This window comes from Pinus tabuliformis, chromosome 8 (genome assembly GCF_031772625.1).
Source record: "Pinus tabuliformis cultivar Carrire ecotype Pingquan chromosome 8, CPIR1, whole genome shotgun sequence".
Taxonomy (NCBI): domain Eukaryota; kingdom Viridiplantae; phylum Streptophyta; class Pinopsida; order Pinales; family Pinaceae; genus Pinus; species Pinus tabuliformis.
Genome location: NC_142294.1, coordinates 1,396,807,085 through 1,396,818,089, shown reverse-complemented (window position 1 = coordinate 1,396,818,089; position 11,005 = coordinate 1,396,807,085). Strand labels below are relative to the sequence as shown.

Here is an 11,005-nt window from a genome sequence, read left to right as displayed (position 1 = left end):
GATTTTTTAAAATAAGATGAAAAATATACTTTTAGATTATTTTATTTTTACTCAATTTTTTCTTATTTTCTTAATATTTGATACACTTCTAATTGTCAATTTAAGAGGTTTTTCATTTCTTTAACATCTGCCACACTTCTAATTGTTTTAGAACCTAACATTTCTTTTCTTTTTAATCACAGAAATAAAATTTTGAAGAATTCGGATTAAATTTTCTTTTGTCACATAAACCATATTAATCTTAAATTATATTATTCTTACTCACATCCCTTCTCATTTCCTTAACATTTGTTACACTTCTAATTGTCTTGCAACCCAACATTCCTTCTCATTTCTTTAACGTCTGCCATACTTCCAATTGTGTTAGAACCTAATTTTCCCTTTCTCTTTAAACACAGAAATAAGATTTTGAAGAATTCGAAATAAATTATTTTTTTGTCAGATCAAACATATTAGTCTTAAATAAACAATAATCATCATTAAAATATCACCTTTAAATACAGTTAATTATATATGTAATTCAAAGTTACCATATTACGATAAGAAATTTGAAAGTCAACCTATTAGAATAAGAGATTTGATATAAACACAAGAGTAAGGTAATTTACCTAAAAGAAAACGATAAGAATTTTTAATGTAAGGAAGTAAAGCCTTATGGTGGCTTAATTATTTTCCATGTCCTGTAAAAAAGCACATCCATATTGGCTTTAAAACAAAACAGAATTAAAGAAATAAGTGCAGTTACAGCAGTAAAATTTAACTTTACTTATGCATACAAATAATAACATTATTTAATTCATATATGAATAACATCATTATATAATTCATATATCAGCATTATTTAATTCTCTTGAATTATCTACTCCGCAATTATGTAATCGTTGGTACAAAGAGCTTAACATGATGGTCACTGGGATATTCATTTAATACTGCAGTTATAGGAATCTCAGCTGGATGCACAGTGAACCTTTACGGTGTTTATCAAGTTACTAAACCTGGATCGAATGCATTAAACTTAAACTCCCGAGCGATTGCGGGAGCCGGATTATGGAGCCTTCTGTCCGCCCTCCATCTGTCGGCTTCTCCTTGGGAAGTACTACTCATCCACGGTTTTCTTTGTACTGGCCTCATCCGATCGCAGCAAGGGCACCCTTATCCCCATCGCCAGGCAGACTGTAATGCATTTTCGTTGTTAAGTTCTGTGTTGATAACGTTTGGTTTTTGACCCGAGGCTTCAGAATTCGTCCAGGTTCGTTTCTGTTACCCTGTAAGATTGGTGATTCTTCCCCCTGCGATATCATCGTCTTGCTTGAATGTTATGTTGGGTTCTGAGGTTCGCAGCCAGTCATGTTCGTGCTCAATGCTTTGAAAGAGGTGCTTTGTGCCGCAGCCCTCGCCAGGTATAGTTTTGTTTGAAGCTTGGCTTGAGTAACTTAGTTGTATTTCGTAACTGAGTTCTGTGTAACTAACTTTTGTCTGTTGGTCTGCTAGGTTTCGCCGGAGGTCTTCTAACCGCTCGAGAATGGTGGAACAAAGATTTCCTCGTGAGATCCTGCGAAGGGTTTTGAGCTTAATCTTCGTCTGACCTCCGGGTATGTGGGTTTATTCTAGATTCCTCTGGCCTAGAGGCTTTAGCGCTTGAGAAGTGGTTTTTATCGGTCATTCAGCGAATTTGTTTCCTGGTCTATTCTATTTATTTTCATAATTTTTATACCTATCCGGGGCTATGTTTTTTTGTATGCTCTGGATATAAAATCCGTCAACCTGCTAACTCAGGTTCTGGATTCTTGGCCAGTAGGTTTAGTGTAATTAAATTCTAACAGAAATGGCTTGACTGTATTATTGTATCTAGAAATGTTGTAACTAGAGGTTCATTATCAATTGAAGGTTTTATTTTGAAGACTTCATGTGCTTGTTGTAAATACTGTTATTAGCTACTTCGTTGAAGAAAATGGTCGTTCTCATACTTTAACCCTCGTTCACTGTCTACTTTAACCCTCGTCCAGTGTCTGTTGTTCTTTTTTTGTTACAGAGATTTATTCAATTCTGAGCATTGAGTTTGTTTCATAAACGCACTATTCTTGTTTTTATTTTTGGAAACGATTGGGGTTTTGACCCATGTTCCATCTTTGCGACACTAGATATGTAAATTTAATACTTATTTTGATGGCTTGATCCTAGATGTGTTATTAACCAATTTGTCCCTTACTTGATGGGGTTTCAGTTTTGTGTTCATATTGTTTCAAAGCCGGAATGATAAATATTTTATTTGCATTGCTCATTGGCTTTGGTTCTCCTTCTTTTACTTAGGTCAATTTCCCTTTTGTTTGAATAAGTAATGAAAATGTGGGTTGGTTCCATAACTTACTTCTTGTTTATTACAGTTAAATTCCTTAACATATAAGGCGTTGTAGAATCTATTCTTGATACATTATAAGGTTTGGTTGTAAAGTTTAGCTATTTTCGGAGAGGCATCTATATATATATATATTTCTTTGCTTTTACTAAAACCGTAATTTCCCCTGTATTTTAGCAGTTTTGAAATAACTCTGGAAATTCTTCTTCTCAGTCTTATAATTCCCTTTTAAGAATAGCTGCATAGTAAACCCCTAAAGGGTATTCCTGTAAAAGATTTCCGCCATTTTCACTAATAAATCTTACTGAGTGTTTTTTAAATAATCTTACTAGCCTCTATAGACTTCTAAAGTATGATATAGTAGCTTCTTCTAGTGGCCATTATGCCTTGTCTGAACTAGTTTATATACAGTCTTTTGCAACAACATACATATCTTTGCTTGATAATTAATTAACCTACAGAAAGTTAAATATAGTTATCTAGTTCTAACAGTGTATTTCTATCATATGTTGAATCAAGTTCGACTAGAAATGCCGATTTGCCTCCCAACCATGAGACTCTCTTTCATGCCCAAGTCACCCTCCGAGTTGTCACCCACATGCAGGGTATTTCCTATAAGACTAACAATCTTACTAATTTACAGCTATCTGGTCTTAACTAGACATAGCTCTTGGAATCTGTTTGACATATCAGCACATAAATCTCTCTTTTTCCTCTCCTCTCTTCATCTCAGGTACCAATACTCTCTTGATATTTTCCTTCAGAATAAATATACAAGGAGTTATTTAGGGAAAGGTAACTGCCTATCCTAATTACATGACATGTGAGACTTACATAACTTCATTATCAAGACATTTTCCTCATGCACATTTAATTAAAACAATAAATATATAAACCTAAATACTAATATCCAATTTGTTTACTGCAGTAATAAAATATTTAAAATTTACTAGGGACATCACATATTCCCCCACTAAAATTAAACATCGTCTTTATGTTTCTTTGCTACAAGTAGATTTGGACAAGTCTCCCTCATCACTTGTTCATCCTCCTAGGTGGCCTCCTCTAGCCCAAAGTGTTGTCATTGCACTTTAACATGGGTGATAACTCATTTCCGAAACATTACTTCTCTCTGATCGAATACAACTAGGGGTTCTACCGAGCACTTGCCTTCTGAGTCGACCTACACACAAGAAAAATTTAGCAAGTTCTTTAACTTTGGCAACTTTGTCTTGGAAGATTTATTTAAAATTGAATTACCTATGTTTTTTGCTAATAGATTATATGCTTAGGATCATATATATATTTTTTTAACACAGAGGCATGGAAAACATTGTGCACATTATGTGGCTAGCCAAGGCGAGCTGGTAAGCCACTGGTCCAATTCGAGCCAGGATCTGAAAAGGACCATAGAATCAGGGTGCCATTTTAGCACCTCCACTCCATTGTAATGTACTCTTTTTGTCTTGTACCCACGCATAAAAGTGATCTCCAATTTGAAATTTCCAGAAACTTCTCTTTCGATCAGCAAAATTCTTTTATTGGTCTTGCATGGCCATTAAATTGGAACGTACTTTTTTAATGATTTCCTCAATCTCTTTTAACATGTCCACTCCTAACATCAACTTATCCTCTGGCCCACCCCAACTTGAAGGTGTCCTACACTTGCATCCATACAATACTTCAAACAAACTCATTTGTAGCGATGTATGGTAACCATTGTTATAAGAAAACTCTACCAAATGTATGTAATCCTCCCATTTGGATGGATGTTGCATTACATAGTTCACTGTATATCTTCCACTACATAATTTACTCGCTCAATCTTCTCATCTGTTTGAGGGTGGTAAGTAGTGTTGAAATGCAACTGTGTGCCTAAACCTTCAAATAAGGCTTTCCAGAAAGCTGATGTAAATTTTACATCACGATCAGAAATTATGACCTTCGGTAATCCATGTAATCTAAAAATGGTTTGCATGAATATGTTAGCAATTTGTACTGCCTTGTAGGTTGACTGTACTGGTATGAAGTGAGCAGACTTGCTCAACTTATCCACTACCACCATTATTGAATCATTTTGATTTTTAGACTTAGGTAGTCCTGTAATAAAATCGATGGAAATGGTTTCCCACTTCCATTTCAGAATAGGCAATATATGCAACAATCTAGCTGGGTGACGGTGCTCCACTTTCACTTGCTGACATTTCAGACATCGAGCTAAATACTCAGTCACTTCTTTCTTCATACTAGGCTAGAAATATTATTTTGTAAGTGCGGTAATTAGATTCTGATATCTGGGGTGGCCTGCATACAAAATTTTATGATATTCATCTAAATTATGTTTTTAATATTTTTCTGGTTAGGTACATACATTCTCCCTTTATAAATCAGCATACCTTCATGATTTCTCATATCCCAGATGTTGTTCATTGTTGTTTGAAATTTTAGCTTGTTGCAATAAACATTTGTATTCAGGATCAAGTCTCGTTGCCTCTTTAATTATCTCATTAAAGGTAGTTTGCACCTCACTAAAAGAGACCTCATATATACAGTGTACCTTCTGATTTAAGGAATCCGCAACCTGATTCTCCTTACTTTTAAGTGCTTGGTTTAAAAAACAAATCCACTTAAAAAATCGACCCAATGAGCTTGCCTAACATTAAGAGTGGGCTACTTAAAATAGTTAGTTAAACTATGATGATTAGTCATTAAAAGAAATTTCTTACCTATCAAGTAATGTTGCCACATATTTAATGCATGAATGGCTATTGTTTGCTCTAAGTGATAGTCTAAATATTTTTTCTCGTGCTCATTGATTTTCCTAGACTCATAGGCAAACACTCTTCCCTAATGCATTAGCATGCCATAAACACCTTCCTCGCTCGCACATGTACAAATCACATAATCTTTATTTGGGTTTGCAATGCTCAAAATAGGTGCAGTGTTAAGTAAATACTTAAGTTGATTAAAACTCTTTTGACACTCCATGGTCCACTTAAAATTCGTTCATTTCTACTGGAGAGAGGTAATGGGATACGCCACCCTAGAAAATCCTTCAAAAAATCACCTATAGTATCTAGCAAGACCCATGAATGACCTTATATCAGCCACGTCTTGTAGTACTTGCCACTCCATTAGAGTTTTTATGTTTTCTAGGTCCATAGCAATTTCATTCTTGGTACTGACATGTCCTAGATACTAGATTTGTTCTTTAAAGAAATCTGATTCGATGTATTTAGCATGCAGTTGATGTTCTCTTAAACTTTGCAAAACAATACGGAGATGTTATTTATGTTCTTCTATATTTCAAGAGTAAATTAATATGTCATCAATAAAAATCAACACAAATTTATCCAAATATTGATAGAATATACTGTTCATGAGACACATGAATTTTGCGAGAGCATTAGTTAGCCCGAAGGGAAACACAACGAACTTGTAAAGTCTACAACGAGTTCTAAAGGCTATTTTAGCTATATCTTCTTCCATAATTATGATCCGAAGGTAACCAAAACGAAGGTCGATCTTTGAAAACACGGTTGCACAACACACCTAATCAAAGAGCTCGTCTATACGAGGTAATGGGTATTTATTTTTTATGGTTAGTTTATTTAACTGGTAGTAATCCATGCACTTTTGTAGGGTTCCATCCTTCTTAACTAAAACCACCGGGGCTCCCCAAGGTGATACACTTGGGCAAATGTAATTTTTACCAAGAATTTCTTTTAGCTGCATTTTTAATTCTGTCAACTATGGTATACTTATTCAATAAGGAACTCGGGATACTGGAGCAACTCTTAGACTCAACTCAATGGTGAAATCTATATCTCTTTTTTAAGGAAGTCCCAGAATTTCTTTAGGAAACACGTCCAAAAAATTATTTATTATAGGGATATTTTCTAAAGAAATAGATTTTACCTTTGAATTACCATATCCTACCTATATCACACAAATTTGACATCCTTTTCTGATATATTTTGCTAACCGAGACCCTGTTACTGGCCTTAATTTTAGAGGACTAATTATGCCTTGAATTTCTTGCCTTTTTCCTTCTTCATCCATATAGATAATAGTTTTTTTTTATAGTTAATGAGGGACCAATTCTTTTCCAGACAATCCATGTATATTAGGATATCATGTGATCCTAGGAGCAACACATTCAAATCTTCCACAAGAGACTCACCTGCTAACTTTAAGGGGCAGCTTTTGACCTCGGCTAACACCCTTCTCTATGCCCCTTTGGCTAGCTGTACTAACCAAGGAATATTAAACTTAACAGCTTGCAAACATCATTGGTCTACTATCTTAGGGCTAATATAACTCAAATTAGCTCCTGGATAATTTAAAGTAGATATAGTTTGGTTGAAGATTTTACCTTCAAATTCTATCATGGTTGGCTGATATTCTGCTTGATGGTCCTCAAGGGCAGCATTGATTTTCGGAATGCTTCTTGCCACTTCTCCCACAGTTTATGCTTCTTGAATCTATGCAAATTGATCGTTTCCCTTGCGATAGGGACATTTTTTTACGTAATATGGTCCTCCATATCCTCAACACTGTACTGCGGGTCTAGCTACCATCTCCACTTCAGTTCTGCCCGACTTCTCATTAGTCTTCGACTCATTTGGAAGTTTAAATATGGGTTGATTTCTATTCATATTTCAGTTTTCTTTCTCTTTATGGGTTTCCTTATTTATTGTGGCTTTATTTCCCTTGCTACTGGAAGGAAACTTAATTCCATTTTTTTTAGCTAATCCTTTTCCCACATCTCCCTTTTGCTTGTTTTGTTGATAGCATATTTGATCCTTTCATTTAAATTCATCCATGGTCTTCGGTTTATCAAACTCGATACACTCTTTCATGAACATCAACAGACTGCTGATAAATCCTGCACTTTCACCTTGTCCTCCCTTATGTAAGGAACATATCAAAGAAAGTATGTAAATTTTTCTATGAACTCATCCATAGACAACTGACACAATCGAAGATCATGAAACTCCTTTTCCTTTTCATTATAAAATATTTTAGTTAAATATCTTCGCTTAAAATATCTTTGAAAATTTTCCCAAGTTATGATCTACTCATTCACTCCACGCACAAGTTTTACTTCCTCCCACCATAGGGTGGCTATTCCTTGCAGCTGAAATATGGCCAAGAGAGCCTTTAAGTTATTGTTGTATTCATACAGCTAAAAGTACTTATTCATATTAATATGCCAGGTGTCAGCTACCTCTTCTTGTTCACCATCAAACAGGGGTAGTTTTATTTCCCGAAATTTTCCTTCCATTTCTACCTTTTGTCTTTTCTGCATTTTCTGTTCTAATGCATTATCAAATTTTTCCTCATGATTTTCCTCACTACCTTCCATTCCTAAATACTCAGTTCGAAATTCTTGTTCACTAGTCATGTTCCCATGCTCTGGGCTAGGAATTGGTTGTCGTTGGTTCTTTCTATTAGATAGGCTCTTCATAAACATTTCCTACTCCTGCATCAGCTTTTCATTATCTACCTGCAACCGGGCCATCTCATCCTTCAGTTCTTGCACAATTTCCAAGATTTCTGTGTTGGTATTGTGTGGTTCTTCCCCCAACTATACCCATACCTTAGGATTGGATTCTTGAAAATATGTCAGTCATGTTCCTATCATGGATCTGTGGGGTGTAATTTTAGTCCTCCTCATGTTGGCTGCTTTTCTTTCTTTCTTTGTGCATATCACAAATAATGTTAATCATTTATTTACAGAGGTCTCCACTTTGTAACCTCTCCTTATTAACAAAAAATCAAATTCTTATAACAGTAAAATTTAACTTTACTTATGCATACAAATAACAACATTATTTAATTCATATACCAATAACATCATTATATAACTCAAATATCAGCGTTATTTAATTCCCTTCAATTATGCACTCGGCAATTATGTAATCGTTGATGCAAAGATATTAACATAGTGGTTACTGGGATATTAATTTAATACTCCTCTTATTGGAATCCCAACTGGATGCACATAAGCCTTTATGGTGCTTATCAAGTTACTAAACCTAGATGAATGCATTGAAATTAACCTCCCAAGCAATTGTCAGAGTTGGATTTTGGAGCCTTCCATCCTCCCTCCAGGTTTCGGCTTCTCCTCGGGAAGTGCTACTCATCAATGGTTCTCCGTGCACTGGGCTCATCCAATGGCAGTAAGGGCACCCTTATCTCCATCACCAACAATATTGTAATTCATTTTCGTTGTTAAGTTGTCTGCTAACAGAACATTCCAGTTTTTGGCCCCAGGCTTCTGATTTCACCCAAGTTCATTTATGTTACCCTATAAGATTGGTAATTCTTGCTCCTGCAATGTCACGGTCTTGATTTTATGTTATGTTGGGTTATGAGGTTCACAGCGAGTCATGTTCGTGCCTGATGATTTGAAGGAGGTGCTTTGTGCCACAGCCTTAGCTAGGTATAGTTTTGTTTGAAGCTTGGCTTGAGTAACTTAATTGTATTTTGTAACTGATTTTTGTATAAATAACTCTTGTTTGTTGGCCTGCTAGGTTTTGAAGGAGGTCTTCTAATTGCTCAAAATTGGTGGGTTAAAGATTTCCTCCAGAAATCCTACCAAGGGTTTTGAGCTTAATCTACATCCAACCTCCGAGTATGTGGGTATAGCTCTTGAGAAGTGGTTTTTCTCAATCATTTGGCTAAGTTGTTTCGTGGTATATTCTATTTATTTTCATAATGTTTATACCTATCTGGTACTCCAAGTATGAAGACCACGTGGCTATGTTTCTTGTATGCTTTGGATATAAAATTTGTCGACGTGCTATCTCAAGTTCTGGATTCTTGGCCTGCCGGTTTAGTGTAATTAAATTCTCACAGAAATGGTTTGACTATATTATTGTATCTGGAAATGTTGTAACTGGAGATTCATTACCAGTTGAGGGTTTTATTTTGAATACTTCATGTGCTTGTTTTAAATACTGCTATTAGCTACTTGGTTGAAGAAAGGGGTCGTTCTCATACATTAACCCTTGTCCAGTCTCTGTTGTTTTTTATTTTTGTTACAAAGATATATTCAATTTTGAGCATTGAGTTTGTTTCATAAACACATTGATCTTGTCTTTATTTCTGGAAATGATTGGGGTTTTGACCCATGTTCCATCTTTGCGACACTAGATATGTAAATTGTAATACTTATTTTGATGGCTTGATTCTAGATATGTTGTTAACCAATTTGTCCCTTACTTGCTAGGGTTTCAGTTTTGTGTTCATATTGTTTTGAAACCAGAATGATCAATATTTTATTTGTGTTTCTCATTAGCTCTGGTTCTTCTTCTTTTACATAGGGCAATTTCCCTTCTGTTCGAATAAGTAATTAAAATTTGGGTTGGTTCGAGAACTTAGTTCATGTTTATTACAGTTAAATTCCTTAACATATAAGGCATTGTAGAATCTATTCATGATACATTATAAGGTTTGGTTGTAAAGTTTAGCTGTTTATGTATATATATATATATATATATATATCTATATATATATATATATCTATATATATATATATCTATATATATATATATATTTCTTTGTTTTTACTAAAACTATAATTTCCTCTATTTCTTAGCAGTTTTGGAATAACTCTGGAAATTCATGTTCTTGGTCTTATAATTCCATTTTAAGAATAGTTGCATAGTAAACCCCTAAAGGTTATTCCTTGTAAAATATTTCTGCCATTTTCACTAATAAATATTACTGATTTTTTTTTAAAATAATCTTACTAGCCCCTGTAGACTTCTAGAGTACAATATAGTAGCTTCTTCTAGTGGCCATGATGCCTTGTCTGAACCAGTTTATATACAGTCTTCTCCAACAACATACATATCTTTGCTTAATAATTAACTAACCTACAAAAAGTGAAATATATACTTATTTGCTTCCATCAGTATATTTGTGTCAGTGGTTGAATCAAGTTTGACTAGAAATGTTACCCAACCATGAGATTCGCTTTCAGGACAAGTCTCCCTACAAGTTGTCACCCAGATGCAGGGTGTTTCCTGTATGACTTACAATCTTACTAATTTACAGCTATCTAGTCTTATCCAGACATAGCTCTTGGAATCTATCTGACATATCAACATAGAAATCTCTATTTTTCCTCTCCTCTCTTCATTTCAGGTACCTATATCCTCTTGATATTTTCCCTTGAGAATAATTCTAAAAGGAAATATTTAGGGATAAGTATCTACCTATCCTAACTACCTAACATGTGAGAGTTACATAATTGTCATTATCGAGACATTTGCCTCATGCACATTTTAATCAAGATAATAAATATATAAACTTAAATAGTAATATCCAGTTTGTTTAGTGCAGTAATGAAATATTTAGTGGGGACATCACATTTTTTGATATGACCAATCTTGTGGATGAAACTAAATCCCAACGATCATTTTCAAAGAGTTGTTATGGTTCAACCTTTGAATTAGGTGCACCACCTAAATAATCAAATTTACTTTTACACAGAATACAGTTTCATGTTTTATCTCTCAGAAATTATCATCGACTCACATTTCCTTATAGAAATTGATTTACACAATGTTATACTACACAAATATATACTAAGGTATGTATATTTAATTTATATAAATTAAATGAGGTCATGTTGAT

At 34.4% G+C, this 11,005-nt stretch overlaps 1 long non-coding RNA gene across 1 annotated transcript; it reads left to right on the top strand.

The window, feature by feature from the left end:
* Positions 1–986: 986 nt before the first annotated feature.
* On the top strand, positions 987–9,097 carry LOC149240771 (uncharacterized). The gene is made up of 3 exons (XR_016245553.1): positions 987–1,400; positions 1,492–1,592; positions 8,896–9,097. It is a non-coding gene; the product is annotated as an uncharacterized LOC149240771 (long non-coding RNA).
* Positions 9,098–11,005: the final 1,908 nt, after the last annotated feature.